Source organism: Orcinus orca, chromosome 3 (genome assembly GCF_937001465.1).
Source record: "Orcinus orca chromosome 3, mOrcOrc1.1, whole genome shotgun sequence".
Classification (NCBI taxonomy): domain Eukaryota; kingdom Metazoa; phylum Chordata; class Mammalia; order Artiodactyla; family Delphinidae; genus Orcinus; species Orcinus orca.
Window position 1 is genome coordinate 107,398,011 of NC_064561.1, and position 18,512 is coordinate 107,416,522.

The window sequence follows — 18,512 nt, forward strand, 5'->3', positions numbered from 1 at the left end:
CCTGAAGTAATCTTACTGTGTTGTCAAATCTCATTAAAACAAAGCAATATCGATAAAAGAAAGTAATTGCAGCCTAGAAAAAATTAATATTTAATCCTGTACTTATCCAGTATGGCATGTTAACGTTCTGGCTTTATTCAACAAAACCTCTTTAAATTTGTTTACTTGCTACAATAAGAATTTTGGAGTTCACTGCAGGAAATGATTAGAAATATGAGGGGGAGATGGTATGCTTTTAAGACCCTTGAAAAATGGAAACTGCTTTCCTTTTTCACATGTATTTTGCAAAGGTCTCCCATACTACAGCCTTTTAGCTCTCTCACCTGTTCTGGCTACGCTAGTCTTCGCACGTGTCACTCCCACGCACATGCCTCCCTCTATAGTAGAGCCTGCGATGATGACTCCTGTTACCCACTGTTATCACACAGAAATCCTTTCTCTTGCCTTTAAAGACCCCTAGTCTCCAATCCCACCGCATCTCCCAGCGCAGAACATCTGCTCCAGGCAGCCAGCCCATCCCTTTCTCAGAGCACAGCTCTCTCACCTCCCCCTTTATGTTTTTTTCACATAAGTGCCACTGGTTGGGATGCTTCTCTTCCCCAAATATCCGAATCCTACATGCCCTTCCTTTCAGGTGTATCTCACTAGCGCCAGCCCTGGCACTGTAACTTCCGAACCACTGCAATCCTAAGTGGGCATCCATCCGCCTTCGCCAATCCCCGCTCACTTACAGTACCATATACAGGCAAGTAATGGACTAACTGCGGCATGAAGTCTCTCCTCCACCACATGGGGTCCCTTTAAAAGAGCTGTCTGTTGGGTACACTAATCTGCTCACCCCCACTCTTACTCACGGCAGGTTTCTATCCAAGGCTTTCCCTTGATTCTGCAGGATGCCTAGTGAGGCTGCACGAGAAGAGAAGCAAGACCTAGGACCAACCCAACGATCCTGTGATGCTGGATGTGAGCGGAGAGGGTTGTGAGCTCACCCACAGGTCCTGGCTGGACCCAAGGGCTTCTTCAGAAGGGGCGGGGTCCTAGAGGGCTTACTCATCCATTCTGCTGCCATTAAATCTGGCTGATGAAAAACTCATTCCCTCGGCTCCTTACCTGTCTCCCATGTCCTAGAGTCTTTTCACTTGCTTGGGCTCCCAAAAAACAGCTTCTTTCCAGGCACTGTCAGCTGGTTCATGGGAATCCTCCCCTCCAGTCACTCAGCCTCACTTTGATCTCCCTCCTTGCCCCAGCTCAGTTCAGAAAGTGCACCCAGAGCACACCCAGCAGATGAGTCAGCGGCTGCCGCTCACCCCACACCTTGCTTCCTCTCCCCACCCCTCACCGCCAGCGTTCCCACAGCCTCCCACCGGCAGCACCAGTCACCCTTCACACACCCCAGCTGCCTTTGTTTGCGGAGGGTTACTGAGAATGCCAGCCCACGTACGTGCTGCCCTTTTCCACCTGATAATCTATCCGCAGTTTCACTTTGAATCACTGACCATCCTCTTCCCCAGGGCTGCTGTGACGCAGGGAGCTCCAGGTCCAATCCCCAGCCCTCTGACCTGTTTCCTTCTGGAAGCCTTTTCCACTTGCTCCATTCTTCTCTTTCTTTAATATTTAGTCACAAACCCTCTGCCTTCTCTCTTATATTACTGCATCCTCGGAGAGTTGATTTCTCCCCGTGACTTTATTATTTTTTTTAATACATTATTTATTTATTTACTTTTGGCTGCGTTGGGTCTTCATTGCTGTGCGTGGGGGCTACTCTTTGTTGCGGTGTGCAGGCTTCTCATTGCAGTGGCTTCTCTTGTTGTGGAGCAGGGGCTCTAGGCGCGCCGTCTTCAGTAGTTGTGGCACGTGGGCTTAGTTGCTCCGCGGCATGTGGGATCTTCCCGAACCGGGGCACGAACCCGTGTCCCCTGTATCGGCAGGCGGACTCTCAACCACAGCGTCACCAGGGAAGTCCCTCTTCTCCCCCTACCCTCTGCCCATGATTTTAAATATCATTTACTATGTGAACAGTTCTCCATACTTTATCAGCAGCCCTACTTTATTACCAGACAACATTATTTTACCTTAAAGGGAGGAAGCCAAGAAAGTCAGATGCAGGCTCAAATGCCGACTCCAGCACTTACTCATTCACATTAATTATCCTCCCAGAAGCCTTCAACCTCATTTGCAAAATGGGAGTAATACCACCTGCCTCTGGAGTTGCTGTAAGGGCCAAATGACGTAATTCAGGGAAACTCATCTGCCGCTGAACTGCTTGGAGTCTACCTCCAAGTCCTCATTACCATTCCATCCTTTTAATTTCTTTCCCTGGTCTAATCAGGTATCTCTCACACCTGGATTACATCAAGGCCTTTCTAATAGTTTCCATGCCTTGTTCTCTCCCACCCCCATCCCCACCCCCACTTCTAGCTCCCACTCCTTTCTATCGCTGCCTAATTTACCTGAAATCAATGCATACCATGTTCCCACTCTGATGAAATACTAAACTCTCAGTGGTTTCTCACTGTCCTAGATAAGGTCCAATGTCTTCTGCCTGAACCTTTGACTTTCCATATTTGACCTAATCTCCTCATTCCACTACGTCTCTTGCTATGCCCCACACCATGTCTCCCCACCTCCCAGGATGCTGTCCTTCCTGTCTCAGGAGAACCTCATCGGGCAGCATAACTCACTGGTTAAGAGAGTGAGAGGCGGCTCTGGACTCAAGACTGGTGGAATTCCAGCTAGCATTGAATTCATGTGCAACCTCAAGCAAGTTACTTAACCTCTCTGTGCCTCAGTGTCCTCATCTATAAAATGAGAATAGTAACAATTCTTACCTTATAGGGTTGTTTTAAGGATAAGTTGATGTACATGAACCCATTACAACAGCACTTGGCAAGTGGTAAGTGCTGGACAAATGCTGGTCGGTGTTATCATCACCATCATGCTCCCATCCACCGCTGAGGAAGCCTTTCTTGTCGTCCCCACGGCTGAGGAAGCCTTTCCCTGCTCAGACAGCTCCTACTCTCCCCTTGAAGATTTAGCTCAAGATACAACACCTGTATCTGCTTTAGCTCATATTACCTTCTCAACTCTCATATGTTTGTACTTCTCACTTGAACAGTAATCATATATGCTGTTCAGGGTTACTGAGTCTTTTCTAAGTGTATGTCATGTCTTATCAATGAAGCTGTAAATTGATCAAGAGGCAGGGGTCATTTCTATTCTCCACAGTGCCTACCACAGTGTTTAATAGCAGAGAGGAGCTCAAAAATCACTGTTGATTCCAATATTTGTTTCCATGTTCTAATTGTCAACTAAAGTTTCATTTAAACAAAGAATGAAGTATAGTTTTAATACCTTGGTTCTTTTCTAAAAAAAAGCTAGAATCAAGAATATAATTAATAACTCAGAAGAAAGGTTCAGCCTGAAAGCTTCTTAGTGGTGATGAGTCCACAGGTAAGTCGATTAAACCTGAAGAGCAACTGGCTTCCCATGTGGAAATACCATGCACCCCACAGGGCTATTGCCAGAGTCAATTACATACCAAATATTAGGGCAATCTGGGCAAAGCACAAAACAAATATTAAAAAAAATTTTTTAATTAAGAAGTTCTGACAAATCAAAATCAACTTAACTGATTTTTAACTTTTAAAGTTAGCTCTGCTAGATGCACAAGAGAGAAATGTATAATTTGCTTCTGAACCATAATGAGATTCTTACCTTAATAACATATCCCAAAAATGAAAGAAAAGAAATCATGGGTTTTTTTAAAAATTCTTTCTTCACAGGATCTGTCAGACAGACCCAAACCTGAACTCCATGAGGGCAGGGACCATGCCTGTCTCAGCTGCTGCAGGTACCCAAGCATCGCACACAGTAGTTGCTTAATAAGTATGTGTTAAATAAATAAATGTATACATTTGTACATGAATAAACATGAGTATTATCTGATGGCTCAAAAGCAACATTATACGAGTTTTATTCAATCATCAGAAATTTTGTCCAAAGCACAGGTCAGAAAACTGGTTAGGAAAACATAAACATCTAGTCTTTTACATCTTTATTGTCATTACCCAGTAGTTGTATAACTTTAAAAAAACGCATATACACAGGGCTTCCCTGGTGGCGCAGTTGTTGAGAGTCCGCCTGCTGATTCAGGGGACACGGGTTCGTGCCCCTGTCTGGGAAGATCCCACATGCCGCGGAGCGGCTGGGCCTGTGAGCCATGGCCACTGAGCCTGCGCATCCGGAGCCTGTGCTCCACAATGGGAGAGGCCACAACAGTGAGAGGCCCGCGTACTGCAAAAAAAAACCAAAAAACAAAAAAACAAATCCTAGCTCTGCAAAAAAACGCATATACACAAAAAAATCCCTGAGCTGCTTCCTGTAAGACACCTGGAACAAACAATAAACGGCTAATGAGGGGCTTTCTAAAGAAAGCACTGACGTTCTTTACAAACACCATTCATGGACCCAGTGAGAACAGGTTCACGGTGACGGATTATTCACTTTAGGAGATGAATATTCAGATGTTTAGCTCTTTCTATTGTTTGCCACGCAGTCACACCATGCCATACCGTCTTGTCTTGCAATGCCTTTAATTATTTAACATAATAATGGTGCTTCTAAAGAGAACTGCAACTCAGTCACCTAACAAAGTATAGTATTTAATCCTAACAGAAAACGTGATACTGGTGAAATGGGTCATCTATGAATGAAGTTGAGCCATCTCTTTCAGGGAGAACATGGCTTTGTGCCAGCAGATCTAATCAGGGCACCAACTTACATCTCAGCATGTATGTAATATAAGAGCAGGTCAATTGTGATAGGATCTTAAGTACAATATGAAGTTATAAGAGATCAGAAGAGGGAGACTATTTCTGAGGTGTGGGTTTGAAGATGGCTAGGAAAAACTTCACAGAGGAGATGGGAACAATTTACTTAGTATTAATTGCAGTGTGATGGGGAGGTAGGTGAGGACTAATAGAATCTTCCATATGCCAGGAACTGTGGCAGGGGCTTTGGGCATCTGATTTCAATATATCTTTATAAAATCCTAGGACCTAATCATTATTATCTGCATTTTATAAATGAGAAAACTGAGGCTCAGAGAAGTTAGGTAACTTATCTAAGATCTCAGTTAAGAAGTTGTAGAGCATGGATCTGAACACAGACATTGACGATAATGCCCACCAACTTTTTGCTGTAACAAGTTGACTCCCTTACTTTCAAAAAGTAAAATAAAAGATTTTAGTTTTACAAAACATGGAGTTGGAGCCCGAGATGGGGTAGTCATTCCAGGTGAGCAGAACAGATTGAGCAAGACTTAGAGGTGGGAAAGTACCAGAGATAATCAGACCAGAGTACAACCGGTTGGATGAAGTAGAACATGGCAAAATGAGGCAAACTGAACACTGCCTGGGGGAACAGAGTATGATTCTATCTCAACTGAGTATGCTATACATTCATGAACTATCTTAAAATAATACAAAAATAAATATATTTAAATATATTACATTAAAGATTTAAATATATTAAAATATATTTTAAAATATATTTAATTATCTTAATTAAATATAATTAAAATATATTAAGATATATTATCTTAATAATATATTACGATAAAAATAGAATGCCTGAGCTCTACTTGCTCTGGGAAGTGGAGAGCACACGGCAGCTTTGGTTTCTGATGCAACCCTGTGGGCAGACCTCAAAATAAACATCCATATGTTGCCTGGCAACTGGGACAGTAGCCACAGTTGATCTGTGATGGCAATCCAAGAGCCAGAGAGACCTTAGAACATTTGGCCACACCTTGTGAGTGCCTGATTATGAGGTCTAACACAGGACCACCCCAAGTGCTTAGAAAATATCCACAAAACGCATGAAGCTGAACTTCCAGTACTATAAAACAATTGTTTCATTTTCATTGTTTTGTGAACTCCACTTTTCCCCCTTTCCCCCTCTCTGCCCCGGGATGATTATTTTGTAAGCGAGGAAGAGAGCAAGGCACGCAGCCTGGATTAGTCATCAAAGAGTAGAAACGCAGCTTTTATTTATTTTTTAACTTGTGTCCATGCCTCTAGGGATTCTGGTTGCTTTTCTTGATGCATGAAATAATTCCAGCTATGTCTGAATTTGGCTGCCCAAGACAAAGCAGAGAAGTTAGACCCAGAAAAGACAGCCTACTTTCCTCTTGTGGCCCCTCCCCTAGTAAAGGTTTGTGCGTCTAGGATCTTCTTAAGCCTGTGAGTCACGCAGTTTCAGCAGATTAGAAGCAATATAATGAACAATGAGGAAGACAGCCCATGACAAGCTCTTTGAACTTAAGTCTTAACCTCTCTTGAACACAGTTTCCTCATCTGTAAACTGTCAGGCTTGCGAACTCTGTTGTTCTGCAACTCTAATATGATATGCTAGAAATATGTAAAGCTTATTAAATAACGTACCCAATGATAGATGTTCAAATGGGAAACACAGGAGTTTAGCCTCTGGAGTCCCATGGACCTGGGGTCTCATTCTAGCTGTGCAACTTCAAGCAAGCTGCTTAACCTTTCCAAACCTGTGTTTTTTATTTGTTAAATGGGTATAAAGATGACACCTACCTCATAAGATGGTAGTGAGGATTTAATGAGGGTGTGTTTATAAGGCCTGGCAAATGGTAAGTCAGTAAACAAAAGTGATCTGTATTATTTTACAAATATCAACAGCCTCAAAAGTCCTCCTCAGTCTCAGAATGGTGGAGCACTTCTGTGGTGACCACTGACTGCTTTGAGAAGTTACACACGCATGTTGTTTATCTTAAAGAGAAAGGGCAACACTATTTTACATTACGAATTTTTTTTTGGATTGAAATGCATGGCTTGTTTATCCTAAAAGATTATGAGCTCATCTAAAGCATACATGGTTACTGATGATATGATTATTGTATAAGAATAAAAACTTCTGAGCTCTGCTGAACAGTTGCCTCAGAGCCTTTCAGCTTGGTTTCCACAGTGCTTTCAAATTCATTCCTTAGGCACAGACCTAACAGAGTGTGAGAGAAATGAGAAGTTTTATGGGTCGTTGTGTTATAAGACCAACTGCCAGCCTCTGTCTCTACAGGGATGACAGACTCAAAGTGTCTCAACGCAACTGAGAGGGCATGTACGAGGAAATACTGGCATACAGCCATTGTGTGGCGGCTGAGAGATGAGCCTGTCACGTGACTGTTCTTGCAGCTGGCTTCTCAGTGAAGCATGCTCTTAATAAGAAGGCTTAAATGACAGGTTTTATTACAAAGTTCCCTTCTCCAAGATGCTTTCCGAATAACCAAAATGAAAATGTGGGGTGCAATAAAACGTCGTTCTGGAAACCACATAGGAAAAACAAATTCACAAATGTACACTAACAGCAAGCTTAATCTTTGCAAATATTAAAGAGGTGATGTTACGTGGTTAGGAGAATGGCTGTGGAGCCAGACCACTTGAGTTTGAATTCCAGCTCTGCTACCAGCTATATGACCTTGAGCAAATTCCCTAACTGCTCTGCGCCTGTTTCCTCATCTGTAAAGTGGAAATAATCATAATATCTCCTACCACATTTCATCCCACTTTCACCTAAAATAAAAATTCAATAGGAGAATTGATTTTAAAATAGGCTTCATTTGAACTTGATGTAAAAATATGAACAGTGCTGCTTATCCTTCCATCTAAGCAACTGTATTCCTAAACTATAAGGGAGTTTTTTGCTATGTAATTTAATCCTGCTTTTTAAAAATTTCACCGTATTCAAAGAGGTCTAATTCATCCCTTCTCTACTGCTTATTAAGACATCTAAAGAAACGCTGTCAATAAAACACTTATTTGCTAATTCCAATCAGTGTACAATGCTCTCTTTCACAGAAGCAGGAAATTTCATTCATCAGAGAGAATTTCAACAGCATTAAGATATTGAGCATAATAATAGAGGGCACAATATTAATTTATAGTGCTTTTTGAATTTAGATACAAATTCCTCTCTTGGTTATTTAAACTGCCTGGACATAAACTACTGAGTCTAGGATTTTATAAGACTGGTCTACTGAAAAGAGCAATAGAATCAAATAGAATCTTGCTATCTGTGTGACCCAGGGTAAGTTATTTAATCTCTCTGGGCCTTAGTCTTCTCATTTTAAAAATTGTCCTAATACCCACTTACCCATTTGCAAAATATGCAACTCTTAAGAGGATTACATGAAATCCTATGTAAATCACTTAGCATAGTAGTTGTTTAACAAATTAATGAATGGTTGGTTTCTTTTTCTTCTTTCCATTTATTTTCATTTATCTAGATCCTGGAGAGCTTCTCCAAACTACATACATACTGCTGGACCTAACCCCTCTCCTACAGCTTTCCAGAATTATTTTCAGATTATCAGAACTAGCTAGAACGTCTTTTGTTTCCTATTGGTTGTCTTTCCATTTTGAATAGTAACCAAATCTTCAGTTCATTGATCAGTAGGAGAAGGTGGAGAAGTTATACACAAGCGGAAAAGATATGGTATATGGTTTATCACTGGTTCAACTGGAAATCAATCAGGGTATTTTGCCAAGATTTTAATTGCAAATATGTAGATCAGTGTTCATCACATTCAGTCTTTGGAAACATGTGAAGAGGTGCAAGAATATGATTGTCAGAGGACTGGAGAAGGAAACAATTCTCATTTGCTAGGCTAGGAATCCTGGTCTATCACAAGAACATTGAGAATAATTCAGCACCCATTACCACAATAATTAAAAAGATTCTCAAAACCAAGGGAGGGCTCAAACTCAACAACCAAAAGAAGTTAGCCTTTCCTTGTTAATCTCTAGATATTCAGCAAGGGGGTACATTGTTTCTTAGCAATGTGGATCCTTTGTGGCTAAAATTCCAAACAATTAATAATTAACTAATTAATTGATTTAAAACTCAAGATTAGATTCCATCACATGGAAGATGATATAATTTTATAATATTGCTGGGGAAAAAATGATCACTAATTCTAATCAGTGAAAATATATGCAAAATATGCAGGATATTCATACACATTTAATTAATATTTAATTAAATATTCATAGATATTTAATTATTTTATACTAAAATTGTACATAATGATTCCAGGCAACGAATGTTATGCCAAGCTATTGCACAATGTGACTGGCCGAGCATTAACACCTTAGCTCAGTGGTTTTGGGCCCAGGACCAGAATCACTCATAGCCAGTGTGTGGGGATCAGGGGAGGGCAGCAATGGACCCTTAGAAACTTACAAAAGGGAAAGGGCAGGAGGAAGAGGGAGCAAGGATTACAGCTTAAAAAGCTGTAAGCCCCCCCCCCCCCAAGTGATTCTCAAACTCCTTTACATGGAGAATGACTGCTTTAGGTTGTTTTAAACAAGATGGCTTTATAGGGGGTGGGTGAAATGACCACTCTTTTCTACGGTCTATTGTTATCCACTGGCACTTTCCTTCTGATGACAAACAGCCTCTTCCTGCTTTCATTTGGTCAAAGGGAAGGTACTAGAATGCATTAGATAATAGGATAGATTCACAAAGTTACTTTTCAAAAGTACTTTCCAGCTGGTTTTTTTTGTTTGTTTTTTTGTGTTTTTTTTTGCGGTACGCAGGCCTTTCACTGCTGTGGTCTCTCCCGCTGCGGAGCACAGGCTCCGGACGCGGAGGCTCAGCAGCCATGGCTCACGGGCCCAGCCGCTCCGCGGCATGCGGGATCTTCCCGGACCGGGGCACGAACCCGTGTCCCCTGCATCGGCAGGCGGACTCCCAACCACTGCGCCACCAGGGAAGCCCTCCAGCTGGTTTTGAAAGAAAGATTTTTAGTGCTGATACTGCCAGCGCAGGTTACTAAAGAGCCTATATGTTCCCTAAAAAGACAGTCCTGCAATACCCCAAGAATATCTGTCTTCTCCAGTCTCATGACCCTAAACCCTGAGGACACCTGATACTTGCGATTATGCCTGTAGTGCACACTTTTCTTACAACAGAAAAATATAGAACGCTGTAGACATCACCAAGCCCAACAGTGCTGTCATTTTATAGGCAGATATTCTGGACCACTAGAGAAACTCTTAATGCTATACACATCCACACATCTAGTATATAGCTCAGTAGCAAGGATTTAAGAAAAAAAAAAGTGCGATTTTCAAAATATTTATTGAGTTTTCAGAAAAATAATATTTGCCTATCTCTGTAAATCAGGAGTCTAAAACTCAAATGAAAATATACGTTGGGGGATGTGAATGAGTGTATCAGGCCAGTATGAAGAGGGAGTAGGAGGCTTCATGACAAAATAGAACATGTGTTCCTCATCTAAAGGCTTTCAAACATTTTAAATACATTGTGCAGGCTTAATAAAATTAATCTGAATTCTGATTCAAGAGTCCCCTTCTGTTCCAGACACAAAGCAATACTGGATAAAATTTAACATTAAAACATTAATTAAATAAAGAGATAAATCAAGGGATGGTGAATATGAAAGAGAAGTGGGGAACTCTGGAAGATGAAAATTCTGGCAGCAAGTTTCAATTCCCTGCTGTAGACCAAGGCCTCTGAACCTGACACATCTTTGTAAATAAAATATTATGAAAAGATGCGTGTCTAAAAGCATGAGGATATTTATATTCCAGGACTCTGATGATGACAAGCCATGGTAATGGTGTTAGATGAGGATCTTATTTGCCCTGTTGGATATAAACACAATTTCCTATTTTCATGATAAGGAGGAAACAGAAAAGGCTTGTACAACTGAAAAACATACAAATAATTTTATTCTTTGCTCCTTTGTCTGGCCACCCTTAGTACAGCTAATAAAGAAACAATATGCAGGAGACTAAGCCCCTGGTTTCTCTGTAGGAACAGTGTTCTCCCGCAACACCTCTATTCTGGGCATCTCTGGAGGCGCCAAGGTCTCATCTAGGTCTTTATACTGAGGTCACTTGTGCAGGGGACCTTAATCCATTATAGAGTCCAAAGAGTATGCCTGCACACTAAACGGGACTCAATCTCTTATAGCAACTTTGAGTGAAATGGGAGTGGTCCGGGCCCTTTCTTGGGCTCCAAAAGAGGGCCATAAACACCAATCACGCCAGTTCATGGGGGCCCCTCAGTATGATTCAAAAGTCTCAGCCCCTGGGAACAGCTACAGCTCTCACCAAGATTTCACTGCATTGCTAAGGTCGGAAGACGACTGCCCACAGATAGGCTCTGGCTAGCTCAACTCACTTCTTAGAGCAGCGCTCATCAAATTTTAACAGGTGTAAGGATTTACCTCGAGAGCTTATTAAGGCATAGATTCCTCAGTGATTCTGATTGGGTAAGTCTGAGATGGGGCTTGGGAAATCTCCATTTTTAAATAAGTATCCCAGGTGAATTTGACGCAGATGCTCTCCAGACTACATATCATGAAACACTGAATTAGAGCATTCCAAGGGGGTGCGGTACATCCCCAGGACAAGGATCGGGAGAGCCCCAGGGCCATGGATTAGTCTGGAATTATCCTACTGGCCTGCATTTTCTATTTGAGAACCAAGAAACTTCTCTTTTCTAAAGAGACCCCCAACTGTTAAAGCACAGCTCTGTGCAATTAAGGAAGCCTTGCTTTGATTACAGTCAGCTCCCTCATTCCTCAGTAGTCCATCGGCAGGACTCACTGGGAAACACCTTATATTCCAGGACTCTGATGACGACAAGCCACAGCGTCATCACCACTCACCCATATCTTAGCCATTATGATCAGTATGTACCATGGGGCCTAGAAAACTGAGGATAATTATAAGCGTGTTGGCAATATGTAAAAAAAACAAAAAACTGTTTACCAAAGTTAACTTGGTTAATCAGTAAAAGCAGACCCAAACCCTCTTTCCAACGTATAAGGAATCCTCCCAAATAAAACTGTTAGTTGTTTTTTTTTTAAGTATTGCAAAGGGATCTGTGGGAAAAGAAATAAACACTACCAACAAAACGGGCCAAGCAGTACCTTTGTAACTAATGTATGCCAATTATTCCTGGGGAAGGAGTCAGTAAAAATGATAAAAGGTGAGTAGATAGGCATCTGAGGTTCTCCTTGTCTCGCTAAGGATATGTACCCACGGCGAGGCAGCTGCCAAATGCGAAATAAGGAACTAAATTGAGACAATGTGTCCTTAGAGCTAAGTGTCTGGAATCCAGGGACAGGTTATTCTGTTGACGAGCTTGTCTGCCCTCCGCTGCACCTTAGGTTGGATGGTGAAGAAAGAAACAGGAAGATGAGCAGCGGAAACTTGTCACCCTCAAAGCTGGCTTGGAAGACGGACAACACAGACTCAGTCAGCTGTGGGGTCTCCAGTTCAACTGTGTAGAGCGCAGGACAAATGGAAACCTCAGGTATAGTTGACAGTGGATGGAAATCCAGTCTGCCTACAAGGGACAGTTGTCAAGAACATCTCATAAGAGAGCCCTAGAATGAATCAGAACTCCCTGTCCTACATAACGGCACACAGAAAAGTATACAGGGGGAGACCATGGTACCTCTACTGGTAGTTAAGGGCAAGTCTGGAAAGCTGGGATTAAGAAAATACTGAAGGAGGAGAGCCAACGCTTGGGAAGTTGGATGTGTTCAGACCTCTGAAGAGTCCTGCATCCAACTGACTGGTTGCAGGTCTGCTTTAAGGGACTCATATTCCTAATGTTTATTCCCAGAAAAACAGGGCCAAGCTTAACCTCAGCCCCCTTCCCTCAACCTTCCACTGTGCTTTCATAGCACCTTGATAGCAATGATTTTTAGCACTTTTTACACTGTGTCTTTATATTTGTTATATGGACCATACTTCACTTCTGTATTCCTAGCACCATGTCTGGCCATTGTAGAAGTTAATAAAAAAAGAGTTCATTACTGATAATTTGATTATCTACTCCTTAATCTTTAGCTAAAGGACAAACAGATGTTAAGTTCTAAAAACTCTACTTATAAATTCTAGAGAACAAAAATGAATATTATTTTACTTTTTCTGCCTACCTAGGATAAATTTCTGAACTAGTGCAGTGGTATCTTAAGGCTCTGTTCATATTAAGATAAAACCAATATTCTTTTTCAATTCAATAAATATTTATTGAGAAATTACTATGTGGAAGGCACTGTGGTAGACGCGATGGGGGTCCAAAGATGTGGATCCTGTCTTCAAAGGGCTCCCAGTATAGTGAAAAGCTGGTATTCTAAGAACAAAGGTAATCAGAGGTAACCAAAGGTAGCCAAATGAGACTATGTAACCAAACGAGACTTTAGTGTGTGTTAACTTCACCCACTAAAACTCATTTTTTGGAAAGTATTTTATGGAGAGCTGTTCAACATGTCCTGAGAAACAATACAGTGCAATGGTTAAGAGATCAGGCTCTTTCTTAATCTGAAAAATGGGCATAATAAGGGTATCTACTTCATCACTGCATCATCATCACATCATGTAAAGTGTTCAACATATGCCTAGAACCCAGTAATCATCAGTAAATGTAGCTATAACTATTAATACTCAGATCTAATACAGATTGTACTGATCTGTTCTTTTTTCTGAAACCTATTAAAGTCACTTGCTAATAATTTATTATTATTGCCTAATGTGGACAGAAGGGCACAAGGGTAAGAGTGACACTTTACTAGCAATAGGATTACACATAGCCTCCACCCAAATCTCCAACGTCCAAATATACGGACTTGCTCAGAAGTCAACATGTCTTAAGGGATACTGTAAAGTGCCTTAAAAATTGGAAATAATGGGACTGAGTAATTATTTATATGGCTTACCATAAAAATAGTGTACCAATTGTTCTTAAGGGGAAGTAGCATCCAACTAAAGGGTATTTTAAGACATGTGTGAGAGAGAGTGTTTTTGTCATGCTCTGGCATTCAGTGGGAACAAGACAGCCCTGCCCAACTAAGAATCATCAACCCAAATGCCATTAGGACTCTGTTGAGAAACACTGGGTAGCTGACATTTTTAAGTTAAAAGCTATTCACAGAGAAAAAAATAAAACACAATTGTTTTTGAAGACCCATTGTACTTTCCCAGTATGCAGATTATTAATTCAATATATCAAAAATTATAGGATAAAATATGTTTCTCTTATGAGGCCAGACACATTGATGCTAAAACACATATTCCAGATTCATATAGTCTTCAAAATGAGGGCACTCTGAGGTATAATGAAAGAAAAGATACAAAGACATCTATGTATACAGGAGAACATAGGCTGTGGGCTTTTTATTTAAACAGGACTAAACAATTAGATGGTTCATATTTTGGGAAAAGTAAATAGTCCTACCTAAGAATTGGTGATGCATTAAAGATATAATTGTTATTATAAACAATGAATAGGAACACAAATATTTGACTGATTTTAAAAAGTTAGTTCAAATTAATTCCTCATGTTTTCTTAAATTTTGTTTGTTTCATTCTTTCAAACTGCTATTTCACATGATACCTTTTAAATTTTCATTGTGAGAGAAGAATTATACTCAGCCAATTCATGGAACCATCAAGAAACTGAACCTACCACTAACACTGTACTATAATCAACTCCTCTCTGCAGTGGGAATCCTCTCTCAAAGCATGTGAACTGAACCATAACCAACATTTACACTTGAATGCACTGCTTCATAAACACTGTCATGCAGTCTGTGAAGCTCACTTTTTTATAATAGTCACCAAGGGTCCTTGCTGCATGCACCAGGATTCCCGCTCCATCCTCATTGCTATTGGCCACCTAGCCCTTCTCCATCAGTCAGCAGATACGGCCTTTGCTAGTTCGGCATGATTTTGCTAAACGTCACTACTTTGTTTTAATCTTATACTGTCTCCTAGAAGCCAGGCAGCATTCCCAGCGACAAATATCCTTTAGATACTGAAAAATCAGTGTGCAAAAGTTAAATTCAGTGCCCACAAACAAAATGTCAGGAAGAGGCACTCTTTAAGTTACTCATTAGAAAATACACTTTACCCTTTTGAACTAGATGCCACTCCTTATTGAGCTTCACTGCAATGCAGAGGTTTTCTCTCTAGAAACATCTCATATATCAGGAACTTTCCAGAGCTGCTGATTAAGCACTTCCCTTCCTCTGATGTAGGTATAGGTGGGTTCCTAGAGGGCTCGTCAGAGGCCCCAAGGTCCAGCCCTTTAAGGAAGCTTCTTAAACTCTGCCTCGTTTTCTCAGCTGTAAAATGGGTATAAAGAACTTGCCTCTTACCCGTTTATAACTGAGGAATGCTAGGACCCTAACAATACATAAAAGATCGTCAAATCTCCATGAAAACATTTCCATTCTTGAAATACAGGTACAAAGTACCCCTCAGCGATGTCATCCGACCACAGTCTCAGGCTGTGTTCAAGGAAATAGAACCAAAACATGTCACATTTGCCACACCACACCCAGCATGTATCAGGTAAACGGAGAGGTTATACACAGTGAGGCGGCATTCTCTAAAACGGAGGTCATCACAGTGGAGGGGGCAGGGCTCGGGGAGAAGATTGGGTCTAACCCTAGAGATGAAAGTGCCAAACCAAATCGACAGAGCTCCTGCTTTTCTTCTTTCAGCATTTTCTCCGGATCACACAAACTCCTGGTTTTGTAACCCTACCGTGTACGATCACCAGACACATTCCCAGCCCAGAAGCCAGCAACAGTGGCGCCGACAGGGAGGAGGAGTTGACTAGTAACACAAGTGAACTTAGAATCCGTTTGGAAGGAAATGGATTCTCAAGGGCAAGAGACGGGTAAGAGCGCACGTCCAAGTCTGGGAGCCGTGGCAGGGTCCGAGCCTGGGACGCGCAGGGCCGGCGCGAAGGCAGCGCGGGCTGCCCGCCTGGGAAGCAGACGAAATCAGTACTCACTCCGCGTCCGGCTTCCGGGCCCAGAGACTTCAGCGGGGTTTGGGGGATGTTTGCATTCCCGGTTGGGCTCGGCCCTCTCAGTTTCCGTTTGGAGCCTCAGCCCAGCCCGCAGAGAGGGAGGCGGCGGGGCGGCCCCAGGACGCGACGCTGGCCGCTCCCCGCCCCCTTCGCCCGCCCCCAGCGCGGTTCCAGGAGGGAGGTGCCCGCCGCCGCCGACTCATCGCGGGGCTGGCATCCCGGAGGCTGGCAGACTAAACAGCGCGGCCTGTGATGCAGGCCACCGGCCGATGGCAGAGGTCTACCACTCCTAGGATGTCGCCAAAGGCCCAAAGTGGGCTCTTTGCAAACACACGCCCCCAAATATTACTTTTGAAGCTAGAAAGTAACTTAACAATTCACATTGTATAACGGATTTTTTTTTAAAGAGCAGTTGAACAGAACTAGAATTCTACTGAATTACTGGACGTGGTACATTATGACTAAACATTTCAAAATAACTAAGAAGGGATTTTAAGCCACAGAATAAGAATTCATGAATTCATATTGCTATAAATAAATAAATGAATGAATAAGTATATAGGGGAGAAGGAAATGCTCTCCCTTATAGAAGAATGCCAACTAATAAATGTAAGTGATGGGGTTAGACAGAAGAGTTCCAAAATTTAAAGGAAATATGGGAAGCCAACTTTTCCCAAAGCCATAAAGCAATCACAGTGAAGACTCTGGACAGTGAGCTTGGGGTATGAGTGGAGGAGGCTGCGGTGGCGGGAGGCTGAGGACCCGAGGCCTCAGGCTGATAGCTAGTGACAACTGAGCAGCCAGTCCTTCAGCCTCCAAGCCAGAGGTGACGGCATTCCGAAGGCGGAGAGCTCAGCGGCACAGCGCGCAGCGGCGCACCCGCCTGCTCCCGGCAGGCAAAGCACGTGGGTCGCCCTGACTTCTCCTGCTAGGTGTTCCTCACAACCACCTTGTCTATTATCAGTGTTCCTTTACTTCTGTTAAATAAAGGTGGCGAAGTAAGAGCCCTTCCAACTCTAATATTTTATTATAATTCCCTGAGAAGACCCTGTCCTCATAATTCTTTTTTTAAACAACTTTATTGGAGTATAATTGCTTCACAACGTTGTGTTAGTTTCTGCTGTATAACAAAGTGAATCAGCTATACATATACATATATCCCCATATCTCCTCCCTCTTGCGTCTCCCTCCCACCCTCCGTATCCCACCCCTCTAGGTGAACACAAAGCACCAAGCTGATCTCCCTGTGCTATACGGCTGCTTCCTACTAGCTATCTATTTTACATTTGGTAGTGTATATACGTCCATGCCACTCTCTCATTTCGTCCCAGCTTACCCTTCCCCCTCCCCGTGTCCTCAAGTCCATTCTCTACGTCTGTGTCTATTCCTGTCCTGCCCCTAGGTTCTTCAGGGATTGCTGGGTCATATGGTAGTTCTATTTGCAGTTTTTTAAGGAACCTCCATACTGTTCTCCATAGTGGATGTACCAATTCACATTCCCACCAGCAGTGCAAGAGTGTTCCCTTTTCTCCACACCCTCTCCAGCATATATTGTTTCTAGATTTTTTGATGATGGCCATTCTCACTGGTGTGAGATGATATCTCATTGTAGTTTTGATTTGCATTTCTCTAATGATTAATGATGCTGAGCATTCTTTCATGTGTTTGTCGGCAGTGTGTATATCTTCTTTGGAGAAATGTCTATTTAGGTCTTCTGCCCATTTTTGGATTGGGTTATTTGTTTTTCTGTTACTGAGCTGCATGAGCTGCTTGTAAATTTTGGAGATTAATCCTTTGTCAGTTGCTTCATTTGCAAATATTTTCTCCCATTCTGAGGGTTGTCTTTTGGTCTTGGTTAGGGTTTCCTTTGCTGTGCAAAAGCTTTGAAGTTTCATTAGGTCCCATTTGTTTATTTTTGTTTTTATTTCCATTTCTCTAGGAGGTGGGTCAAAAAGGATCTTGCTGTGATTTATGTCATAGAGTGTTCTGCCTATGTTTTCCTCTAAGAGTTGGATAGTGCCTGGCCTTACATTTAGGTCTTTAATCCATTTTGAGCTTATTTTTGTGTATGGTGTTAGGGAGTGATCTAATCTCATACTTTCACATGTACCTGTCCAGTTTTCCCAGCCCCACTTATTGAAGAGGCTGTCCTTTCTCCACTGTATATTCCTGCCTCCTTTATCAAAGATAAGGTGACCATATGTGCGTGGGTATATCTCTGGGCTTTCTATCCTGTTCCATTGATCTATCTTTCTGTTTTTGTGCCAGTACCATACTGCCTTGATTACTGTAGCTTTGTAGTATAGTCTGAAGTCAGGGAGCCTGATTGCTCCAGCTCCACTTTTCTTTCTCAAGATTGCTTTGGCTATTCGGGGTCTTTTGTGTTTCCATATAAATTGTGAAATTTTTTGTTCTAGTTCTGTGAAAAATGACAGTGGTAGTTTGATAGGGATTGCATTGAATCTGTAGATTGCTTTGGGTAGTAGAGTCATTTTCACAATGTTGATTCTTCCAATCCAAGAACATGGTATATCTCGCCATCTATTAGTATCATCTTCAATTTCTTTCATCAGTGTCTTATAATTTTCTGCATACAGGTCTTTTGTCTCCTTAGGTAGGTTTATTCTTAC

The 18,512-nt window shown here is 42.0% G+C and overlaps 2 protein-coding genes across 12 annotated transcripts in view; both read right to left on the reverse strand.

The window, feature by feature from the left end:
• Positions 1-18,512, reverse strand: part of CAST (calpastatin) — a 125,002-nt gene that overhangs the window by 66,588 nt on the left and 39,902 nt on the right. The window contains exon 1 of one of the 11 annotated variants that reach the window (XM_033400767.2): positions 15,865-15,984. The exons of 9 other annotated variants lie outside the window; for them this stretch is intronic. The gene's annotated coding sequence lies outside the window, so the exon portion shown is untranslated. Of the gene's footprint in view, positions 1-15,864; positions 15,985-18,512 lie in introns of those variants that run through there. One more of the 11 variants, XM_033400752.2, reaches the window with a different exon arrangement.
• RHOBTB3 (Rho related BTB domain containing 3) overlaps positions 1-18,512 on the reverse strand; it is a 975,233-nt gene that overhangs the window by 30,682 nt on the left and 926,039 nt on the right. The window lies entirely within an intron of this gene.